Consider the following 12,454-nt stretch of genomic DNA (forward strand, 5'->3'; position numbering starts at 1 on the left):
TGTGTCACCTTATGTCAGGCATGTCCAAACTGTGGCCCTCCAGCTGTTTTGAAACTACACATCCAAGCATGCCTTGCCATAGTTTTAGCATTCCCTATTAACAAACTGTGGCAAGGCATAATGGGACTTGTAGTTTCACAACAGCTGGAGGGCCATACAGATGGAGTACGGGCCATCCTTGCAGGGGATGGTGCTGGCGATGCCAGCCGCCATCCCCCGCCAGCGCCATATCGATGGCGAGAAGGGGACACGCGCGCACAAGAGGCGTGCACGTCCCCTTCCGACGGCGCTTCCATCCGTTCCCCCGGGTCCCCGCTGGCTTGCTGGCGGTAGCCCGGGGTCCCCGCCGCCCCCCCCCTAACCCCCCCCCCTAACCCTGTCCGTCTCCCTGAGGTGGAGACGGACAGGGTTTCCGTTGCGCGTCTCAGTATGTTCGTTGGCGAGGCTGCTGGCGGGTCGCCAGCGGGGACGTTCTGGCGATCCGCCAGCAAGGATGGCCTGTACTCCATCTGTAGTTTGGACATGCCTACCTTATGTGGTCACCTGGCGTTGTTTACAAACATTACTGGACATGGTGCCACCATGATATTTGTGATCAGCTGACCACTGTTAATCTATCCAGCAACTAGTATCTCCTGATGTGATCAAAATGACAGGTTAGAACCAGGTAAGGTTTCTTCCTGGTTCTGTCCAAATTGGTGCTGCCAGCAGCCACTAAAAAGGCACCTTGGGGTATATAAGCAGGCCTCCCACTCTCCTCCAGAGAGTGCTCCCAAGGCTCCAGGCTCTTCCAGTGTTACCAGCTATTTGGACTCTGATGCTGCTGCTCAGTTCCTGGTTATTCTTCTGCTGCCAGATTGAATCCAGCTTAGACTATCTCCAGCTTCCAGCTGCTAGTCTCTGTGCCCAGTCCAGGATACTTCAGTGTAGACCAGCCTGCTTCATTGGATATTAGACCAACCATCATTAACTAGCCCGATACCAGCTTATACATGTACCAGCGCTTCTCAGACCGACTATTGGTACCCAACTTAATACCAGCCTATACCATTGGTTCCCAGATCGACCATCGGTACCCAACACAATACCACCCAGTGACACCTTGGTGAATTAGTGACACCTCTACTGTAACACCACATATTACGGTCACCATCCAAAAATGGCGGAGGACTATTTTTATGACACCCTAGGACAATTCTGTCTTGCACTACTGTATCTTTGATTTCTGCCACTGCTGTGTGGTAGTGTTTCATATATAAATATATATATATATATATAAATATATATATAAATATATATATATATATATATATATATATATATATATATATATATATATATATATATATATATAATGCGTCCAGACGGCGGCACTCACCCAAATAATTCTCTCAAAGGCAGTAATTCAAGGTTTCGAACCTTTTATTTGCGGTTCTTCTTCAGGATTGTTTTTTGTACATCCTGATGAAGAAATCGAAGAAACCGCAAATAAAAAGTTTGAAACGTTGAATTACTGCCTTTGAGAGAATTATTTGGGTGAGTGCCGCCGTCCAGACGCATGTGTTAACCCTGTTGGGTTATGGATGGCACCCCATCTATTAAGGCTGGTCGAGGAAGTGCTGCTCCACTCTGGACTTTATATATTATTTATTTATATATATATGAGCAAAAGCAGATGATGGACCCGCAGAGCTGACAATATTGTTAGCCACTCCAGCTGATTGTAATAACCTGATGACCGAAGGTCTAAAAGGGCAACACTAAATCCAATTGAGGACTGCAGCCACTTCCAAAGCTTCCTGGACTTAGGGCGAGATCAAACTGAAAATGCGGTAAAACCCCGGTTTTACAGCATTTTTCAATGTATCAAAACCGATACCACATTGAAGGGTATCGACACCTTTGGGTGGCGATACCCTATAGAAGCCTAAGGGGCTTCTTTTCATCGCCCGCCGCCTCCAACGCAAAACTTGTGATACCCAGTCCACAGCATCTTTTTACTTGGTACGAGCACTTGATTGTTCCTCTTTGATCTGTTTTAATCGGTTCTCCATTGAACTGTCATTTATGCACTATGGAGCGCCCCTCCTGTCTTTTCTTTCCTGTCGTGTATTGTGCTGCTGCTCTGTCACTTAGGGCCTTATTCTTGGGCCTTCTTATCCCCTGTGCACTGCAGGGGGGCATATGTAAAATGCGCAGAGAGAATTAGATTTGGGTGAGTTATTTTGTTTCTGTGCAGGGTAAATACTGGCTGCTTATTTTTTTCACTGCAATATAGATCTCACTTTGAAGTAAAACCCCACCCAAATCTAACTCTATCTGCACATTTTATATCTGCCCCACCTGCAGTGCACATGGTTTTGTCCATCTACAGTAAGAAGGATTTTGTCAGAAAGAGTGAACTAGAATAAGGCCCTTAATAACCAGTAAGCTAACTGCAGAATTCAGCCTAAGTGGATGAAAAAAAAATATTATAAGGTGATCAAAATTGTCTGCAAATGGAAGAAAATGTATGTTATTGAGGTTAATAATTCTCTAGGGACAAAAAAGGCCTACATTATGTAATTTTACCTATTTTTGTAAATGTTTGAAAAAAATCCAAATCCACATCCAAAGCCAGTCACAGTGATTTGGCAAATTAAAATCCAAAGCCAGCCCAACGATTCAGAGCCAAATCCAGCAAACATCCTCCAGCGCACAACTCTATAAAGGACACAAGTATATAAACCAGTTAAAGCTAGGTACAGTATATGATCACTGTAATAACTAGGATCCAAAAATATTATTTTTTTCTTTTATATTTACATTTTAACGTATCTGAAATATCTGCATTTGTATCATGCAGCTTGTGTATGTTTCATTACATCAGACGTTCTCAGCTAATTTTGATTCCAGATGCACATCAAAAAGTTAGCTTATTATATCAACAAAATTAATTTATAATTAAAACTTAATTGGTTTCTGTTAGACTGTTGTATGTTTTTATTTCAATAAATTGTCATGGATACTTTGAACACAGTAGGTTCAGATAAGCACAATGACTGTCTGAGAAACTGTTGTATTGTCTGATAGTAACACAGAAAAAATAAAAATACTAAAAATATAATTTAGTGAAAGCTTCCCTTACATAATGGACCTCATTATCAGTTCTCATAAACGCTTCTAAACGCTTTATGCTCCCTAACCCAGGGGCTGATGTATAAAAGCACCTATATTATCCAATCATCATCTAACTATCATTTTATAGAATGTACATGATAAATGTTTCCTCTATGATTATTGGTTGCTGCAGCCAAGTTCAACACTGGTCCACTTCTCCACTCTCTTCACTGCTTGATACATCAACCAATAACTTCTTTTTTCCCTTATTGAAACTGTTTATCTGCAAATGCACAGTGTGTAACTGTGTTTACAAATGTTCTATTTTCATCTTTTTCTTTTAAAGTTCTTTAGGCCCAGCGTGAGTATTGACAGGTAACTGGCTGCAGATAGCTTGGAATTCTCCTGGTTCACTGACTTCCTTTTCCTGCAGTCAATTAGAACATTTTAAGTACCTGTTCTTCAAAGTAGCAGAAAGTGCATTAACAAATAGATTTCCCTCCTTGGGTGACCATGGAAGGTAGACATATGTGTTTGTGTATATATATTTTCTATTTGCACATACTCTACAGAAGGGCAATTTGTAGGGGGGTATGCAATCTGGGATCACGGCTGTCGATCCCTCCGACTGCCGTGATCCTGGCCCGTTTGTGGTCAGATCGACGTATAACGACACACATGGGATTCGATGTCTGGCCTGCCGATGGGCGCAAAAAGTGCGTTGCTGTGAAAACGGCCGTGGATTTTCGATCAGCTACCTGGATCACAACAATCCACGGCCATTATCGGCAGAACGGGACCGACAGCTTCTGAAGTCGGGCCCGTTCTACCGTGATCCCACATCAATGCTGTCGTTAATGACAGCATTGAATAGGGAGCCGCCGCTATTTCCCACATCGGAAATAGTGGCGGCACATTGCATACCCCCTAGACTATTTGGGGTTTGTTTACTAAGACGGGAGTTCTATTTCAGATGGGATGTTGCTATTCAGATTCTACATATTATTTTCTAGAACAAGGGTGGCCAAACCGGTCTTTGAGATCTACCAATGGTCCACATTTTCCAAATCACCTACTGTAGCTCGTGCACAGCAGTAGTCATTACCAATTGTCACATTTTTAAACAGCTGCATTCATTCCTACTATAGACCAACAGGTTGTCTGAAAAACATGAACTGATGGTAGATCTTGAGGACAGGTTTGGCCACCCTTGTTGTAGAAGGTGCTAAATAAATAAGAAGTAAATTCTGATTGGTTGCTATAGGGAACACCCTATCTTAAAAAAAACTTAGTAAATAAACCCATTTGGCAACCATTGCGAAAAGTTAAAATACGGCCCCCCGATAGAAATGTAATTTTCCTGCAGTCGATTAGTACATTTTAAGTGCAAAATACCCCCCTGCAGGTGGGGGCTGAGGTAACATATGTCTTAAATGAGTGGGCTATGTTGACACTCAAATGTAAACTGCAGTTAAAAATAAAAGGTCCAGCCTCTGTGAGCTACATGCAAAAGCAGCCAAATGGCAGGAATTGGCACAGTTCTGGTGTCCCGTGGACCTGAAGCTTAACCACGGGATGTTTGCTGTCCTGCAATGCAGGGTGTGTGGTCATGTGTTTAGCAGACGGTGATAGGGGTCCAGTCATTGCTGATGGCTTGAGCGTTTCCTCATGGAATATGTGCCAGTAAGTCTTGCATCTATTGTGCCAGCGTTCACACCAGTCTGTGGTCTATGGGTACAGCCATGTTGGAGATGCGATCACTGGGGAGCCAATGGGCTAAATAATTGGTCTCTTCCAACCAATTGGATGAATCCTCTTAAAAGGGCCCTGACCAGGGCCGTAACTAGGGGGGGGGGGGCTAGGGGGTCACGCGCACCGGGCGCTGGAGGGTGGGGGCGCTAGTTTGGTGTCCCGGCAGCGTGGTCCCTGGGATGAGCAGTGGGGGTCCGGGGACTGGTGGGTTAACGCCAGGTCCTAGCGGGGTCCCGGGGACTGGTGGGTTAACTCCGACTCCTAGCACTGCCGAACGGTGGGTGGGAGGCAGGTTTTGAAAAGACTTGCCGGACACTGATTGGCTGAATTCAGCCAATCAGCATCCGGCAAGTCTTTTCAAAGTCATCAGCGCTTCCCGCCGCCAGGCAGATAGCGCTAGGAGACGGAGTGAGTGAAGGCTGCCGCTACACCAGTCCCTGGACCCCTGGACGCTGCCTACCCCTGCTGGCTGCACACAGGTATGTTGGCAGCGGGGGTCCAGGGACTGGTGTAGCGGCATCTTTCATATACACAGCCGCTCGCTATTTGCCTGGCGGCGGGAAGCGCTGATGATTTTGAAAAGACTTGCCGGACGCTGATTGGCTGAATTCAGCCAATCAGCGTCCAGCAAGTCTTTTCAAAATCTGCCTCCCACCCACCGCCCGGCAGCGCTAGGAGCCGGAGTTAACCTTCTCCAGTCCCCGGACCCCCGCTGCCTGACCCCAAGGCAGTGATTTTTTTTGTTTTTTTGTTTGTTTGTGTTTTGTGTGTGTGTGGGGGGCGTCCAAATGACTGCCGACCCGGGCGCCGAAACACCTAGTTTCGACCCTGCCCTGACGACAACCAGAATTCGCCAGTGCAATGAGTCTCTACCTTGGTTAGCAGCTTTTTTCTGTGTTCCCTGGGTTGCTTCTTGGTAGAGATTCCTCACAGAGACCTGATGAGAAACAGCTTGTATTGCCTATCAAGCACCACAGTCACACAAAAGACACTTCTACACTGACAGCTTCTTGCACCCTCAGCAACACAATGAGGACCCCTCCATAGGGATCTCCAATGAAATGGCAGTTGTCAGCGGGCCTATAACACACACACACACAAAGCTGGCGATTCCCTGCAGAAGCCTATGGACTTCTTACTGCAGTGTTGTGTGAGGGATCCATCACGGATCCCTCCCAGCATTCCCCGTGGGCGGACCCGGTGCTCTGTCCATGCGTAGAAGGCCTCTTGGGTCTCAGACTCAGAAGTCCAGTGCCGTAGCTGCATCCCACGGGACAGCTCTTATCGCAAGAGATTTCCCTTGTGTTAATAATCGCATATGTTAGAGCATATGCGATTATTAAGAATGCAAACCCCTGCGATGTAGGGCGACGGATGTTAGAGCAAATTACCCACAGTGAGTTTATTCCTAATAGCTGTTCACACATAATTAGATAGCAGCCATGTGTCAGTACTCATTTGTGTGATGGCAGGAGCATGGTCTAGTTGGAGCAGCTGCAGTCAGAGGTGTAACTAGAACTTGGCAACCATAGCAACATTTTGAAGGGGCCCTTCTTCTACAGAGATTGAAGGTACAGTGGGTATGGGGTCACACACAGGTTGAGTTGAGGTACAAGGCATCACAAACACAGGAATAAGAGGGTAAAGGACATCATATACAAACAAGGGTATGGGGAAGGGCCGGACTGGCCATCTGGCACTTCTGGAAAATGCCAGGTGGGCTGATGGCCAGGTGGACCGATTTCTTGCTGCAAGGTGTATTCTCTGGCTCCCAATCAGCACACAGTGGGCCATATGAACTAAGCTTCAAAAGTGATAAAATGGAGAGTGACAAACAGCCAGCCAATCAGCTTCTACCTGCCATATCACAGACTGTGTTTAAATAAAATGTCAGACAGGAGCTGATTGGCTGGCTGTTTATCACTTTCCATTTCATCACTTTTGAAGCTTAGTGCATCTGGCCCACAGAGAGCTGCTGGACTCGCGAGCGTATTAAAAAATGGCGTAGGTAATTAAAAAAATTACAAATCAAAATGAATTATGTTTTTTTTTTTATTAATTAGTAACCACAATTTTTGCTGTATGTTCATATGTTTGTTCCAGCATAACTTCCGAATGGCTGGAGCAATTTGCACCAAATTTGGTACACATATGACTTACAATCTGGGAACAAACACTGTGGGGTAACAAATCCCTAGCACCCCTAGGGGTGAGGCACCAGCACAGAGTATTTCAGCAGACAGAGTATCTCTGGAATGGCTAGAGCAATTTACAACAAACTTGGTACACATTAGACTTCCTATTTGTGAAAAAACACTGTGGGGGGTAACACACCCCTAGGGCTGAGCAGCACATAGTATTTCAGCAAACAGCACTCTGAAATGACTGGAGCAATTTACAGCAAACTTGGTACACATATCAATTACAATCTATAAACAAATTATGTGGGGATAATACACCCCTAGCACCCCTAGGGGTTATCAGTGATAACAGGGCTGCATGTGACAAGGACATTGACAGGATGTGAGGAGGGAAATGGAGATAGCACAAACCCAAACACCAAGAGTTATATAGTGGCAGTAGCAGGGTCCTCCAGCAGCACAGAGTATATCAGGAGATGCATAATGTGCTGCACTCCATCGTTAAGTAATATAACTAATTTTATATATACTGTGTGTTTACTATTTAAATTGATTTTTGTAAACAAACATTCTTAACATACCGGGCAATGCCGTGTTCTCCAGCTAGTCATATATTAAAAACATTGGTTTTTTAAATAGACACTTTCCCTTTCAGAATTATGCGGACCAGTGAGCAAATAATGTCCTGATGGGTATAGGTACCGCTATATAGTAATTTGTTCAGAAAATAGCACACAACTTCAAGAAAGTCTCACCGCTCTGGGGAAAAGGAAAGAGCATCCAAATTAGATTAATCCATTAATCCCGGGTAAAAGGTGAATAGGATATATGTATAAATAGCTTGCCCATTTAGGAGCACTATATACTGCAATAAGATGTCACCAAAGGGTACAATAGCCAGATGAATGTACAGTATATGTGGTGCAGGGTCCTAGCCGTTACAGGTGCTACTGTAAGTACTGCAGCTTGTATTCCCTCTGGCAGATACACAGAATGTGTCCGTTTGTGTCAACACGGTCTGGCTGATTACCATTTGCTCTCCATTGTCCGGCCACTGATTGTGATCTTCCCAGGGCCGGTGCAAGGCAACGGAGCGCCCCAGGCGAGTCGGGGTGGGGGCGCCCCGGTGCCGGGGGGGGGGGGGGGGGTACCTGTCCTGCGGCGCTGTCCGGTGCTGGGGGAGGGGGGTACCTGTCCTGCGGCGCTGTGTATTTAAAGCTGGCGGCGGAGGCAGCGGGGGTCCCTGCAGTCCATTAGAAATAACGAGCGCTATCCACCGGGCTTTGCGGAACCGCTTCTGTTGTGAAAACACTGGCAGCACGCTGATTGGCTGAGATCAGCGTGCGCCGTGCTGCCAGTGTTTTCACAACAGAAGCGTTTCCGCATAGCCCGGCGGATAGCGCTCGTTATTTCTAATGGACTGCAGGGACCCCCGCTGCCTCCGCCGCCAGCTTTAAATACACAGCGCCGCAGGACAGGTACCCGGGCGGCACGGGGGGAGGGGCAAAATGCCGCCCTCCAGTGGCCGGCGCCCTAGGCAAATGCCTAGATTTGCCTAGTGGTGGCGCCGGCCCTGGATCTTCCTGAAGCTGATGACAAGGCTTCCTAAGTGGGGAGATAGTGAAATTTCCATCGTAGAGCTTCACTGGCTTTGGGGGGATAAACTTCCAGTTGCTGGATTGCACTAAAAGCTTGCCAAGTACCCAGGAACATACACCAGTCTCCTCTCCACGCGTATCACTGCTCGCAGGGCAGCTTTCTCAAAAGATAGGGATCCTGCCATCCCTGGTGGCTCAAGGGGGATCGGCTGCGACTTCTCCAGGGGGGCTTTACAAGTGGCAATTTAGCTGGGAGTGAAGAGAAAAGTTCTGCGTCATGAGAAACCATACTAGGGACAGTGACTGTGAATTCAATTCGTGTGTGCAAATTACTCGCTGAGGAAATCGGCAAGATGGATGAAATGCTTCAGTGAAATTAATTAAACGATCACTATCCACTGCAGCAACCACAGATGCATGACAGTCGGTGAATTGGCTGGTACACAGTCACCACACATGGATTTGGATTCACAGCCACCCACTATAGCCTCACATCAGGGAGAAAATCTCTCCTAATTCACAGAGCTGAGCTGCGGCTTGTATTTCTGCAAGGACCCTCGTGCAGCAGCTTGGCTTGCCAGCTTGATTACATTAGCTTAGACATCCATTGCTTACTCAGTTTGGGGATTATGGATTTGTGAGATTGATCACCACAAAAAACTTTCCAACTGATTGTATCTATTGTACTGTATATACCTGTACACATTAGTGCTTTATTCTCACTAGTGCAATCTATAAGTTCTTGAGGTAAAAGGCCAGTAATATAATATATCAGATAATATCTTCCTCTATGTTTAAAGGTAATATACGATGCCTCCTGTGTCTGGTCGCTAGATTCAGAGGTACTAACTGACCTTAGCTCAATGCCCTATATGCACATAGGGGTATCTTTTGTGGGGATGATATCCACCCACTCCTCCCAAATGATCGTGCGCTGCGCTCACCATGCTTCGACACACTATTTTATTCTCCCACCATGCCCTAGTGGATGGTAGGGCATGACACACTGCCTGTCGGCACATGTCGGCCCAAAAAATAAGTGAAAACCCCCCTGTCGACATTTTGACTGTTGACCTTCCCCATGTCGACCTAATGCTTGTGTGAACCTAATGACCCTGTCGACCTAACTCATGTTGACCTTCAGTCATGTCGACCTTCAGTCATGTCGACCTTCATGCATGTTGACCTAGTGGTGTCGACCTAATGCTTGGAGGCCTAGTGACCGTATCCCATTTTAAAGGTGTCTACTGTATAGGAGGATAATATTAAGTTTGATTATTCTCAGTTAGTTTACTATCTGATATAGCTTCTATTTTCTTTTCTGGGTGGTAGCCTCACTTGCGGTGATTAGCAATTCCATTGCATAAAAATCTGTATCTGCATAGACAAGTTCATGCAAACATGAATTATGATGTGTCCTCTTCTGTATCACTGGACAGTCGGTGCACACATGCTATCCATCCACTTTACATTGGGTACCCACGCACGCAACTTAGTGCTGAATGCCACAATAAGGCGCTACTGCAATGTGTACCATCACCGCATGCAGTGCAATAGAATAGAACACACCTGTACAGTATGTAAGCTTTGTGCAAAATATAATACTGTGTGTGGCCTTTTAAGGGGATTTTAATGTGATCTTACTCTAGAATTGGACAGTGTTTTATTTGCACATTTTATATTCATGTATTCATTTGTTAGTTATTCCAAAAGCTTTCACCAGCTGCATTTAATGCAAATACAGCAATGTATCTGTAGTAGAACTAATCAGCTCCCTAGAACCAATCATGTTATCATTTTCATTTCACCATTCTGTAAAAGGATTCATTGTCTGTGACAAAATTTTTATTATCTATAGGACACAATCAAAGCTAGGACAAAAAAATGATTCAGAATTTTATTTCAATTCACATTTAAATGGTCATCACTGGATTTCGTCACCACCTATTGTTGGAAAAATCTTCATCGGATCAAGAATATTATGCAGTTTGCAGTTTAGAATAATACAGAGTCGAGCACCGTTTCGATAACATATTTTTTATACTTTAAAAGTGAATTCCATTTTATTTTCAGAATTTAACTAAATCCTTCCCAATAACAGGGCACTGAGGGGTATTTGTACCTTTAGCACCCCCATAAAATGTGTTTATCAGGTGCACACAGTATGGCGAGGAACTCTGCCAACCACCATGGCAATGTGTGGCTTTCTCTGTAGAACAGGGAACTGAGTAAGAGCAAAAGGTACTAATATATAAATGTATTAATATGAATCTTAAATCTATAATTAAAATAACGTTGTGAACTGAATTCATATTAAATTAGCATATGCGCATATGTTACCATATATTTAAATAGACATATAAACAAAGTGATGGAATACAGAATTTTTTTTGAATATATACAAAAATGTCAATTTCATAGGAAAGTCTCAGATATCGTATATGTAATCCAGCCAGCTGTCAAGAGTACATACGTAATGGGTGAGTTACTCCTGGTTAATTTATTCAAAATTATTTGCATCTATGACTCCTCCATATACTGTACATAGTTCTTAAGAGTAATTGTGGAATGTAGTGATTCCACAAAGATATTACAAGACCGTAACACATTTTTTTTGCAGAGAAGTTTGTCTCTAACAATATAGTTATATAGGTGGACATATACTAGGGTGACTTCTGACCTCAGACAAGTTGGCCACAATCCCACTTGATCTGCCCGAAAACTTCCAGGGCAGCAGGAACACATGCGTTCCTTTAGAGTACGATACATGAGATCCCAACCAAGCCTGCCTGGTTAGGCTGCAGATTAGTATAACATTGTAGCAACATACATTTGTTGCAACTTGACAGTCTTAATACACTAGTGTGATTTGGCACAAATTCACCCAATTCTGACTGATTGGGCCGTGAAATCAAGTGAAATTGGGTCAAATCACAAGTGTTTGACAACTGCTTCAACCTAATGTGTGGTCCCATGCGCATCAAGTCAAAAATGGCATATCAAGTGCCGAGTCCAATGTGAGCCCTCCCAAGGAGCTGCAGAAGGAGCACAAGGTAAATTGGGTCAGACTTGCCCTTAAGACAAGTCGGACTTATGTAGGGAAACTGTGCACCTTAATATGAGGTCCCATCAGTCTGGTAGCCATGTGGCAGCCCATGGAAGCCAGTGTAAACACTGCATTGCAGACACTTTAACCCCTACTGACCACTTCTGCTACAACGTATCTGTTTATCTGTGCCCAGGGCAGCCAAGAGGGGGGGAGCGGGTACTAATTACCCAGGCCCAGGCTTGCTGGAGGCGCCCTGCAGGGGCCCTGGTCTTATCCGCCCCCTTCCCTCTCCATCCCTACCAGGTACCAACAGCAGCACACTCTTCTACGCATGTGCTGTGCTGACAGCAGGCTCAGCATGAGTGTCTCACTGACAGCGTGAGAGGTCATGCTGAGCCTGCTGTCAGCACAGCACAGCACCTGCTGCTGCTGAGATGAAAGTTTTTAGAGTTTTCTTTCACCCTCCTCTAAACATTTTGGGTGCCCACACCTCCCACACTTAGGCCATGCCTCAAAATTTTTACCGGGGGGGCCTTGCATTCCTCTTGGCTGCCCTGTTTGTGCCAGGGAAACAACACTCAAGCTGTCTGCCCTGTACCCATCAGTTCAAAATATTCAGGAGAATGTTTTATATTCAATTCAGATTCCATACCTTTTTTCAATGGCAAAAATATCAAAAGCATTATGTGCATGGGAGAATGTTGAAGCAGTTTTATGCTGGGTACACACCAGGACGACAAGGATCCGATCACATCAATCTAGATCCAGTTCTAACTGATTGGATGTAGATTGTGTGGTGATTGGGCCCTTTTCTG

This window comes from Crinia signifera, chromosome 4 (assembly GCF_055691185.1).
Source record: "Crinia signifera chromosome 4, ASM5569118v1, whole genome shotgun sequence".
Lineage (NCBI taxonomy): Eukaryota > Metazoa > Chordata > Amphibia > Anura > Myobatrachidae > Crinia > Crinia signifera.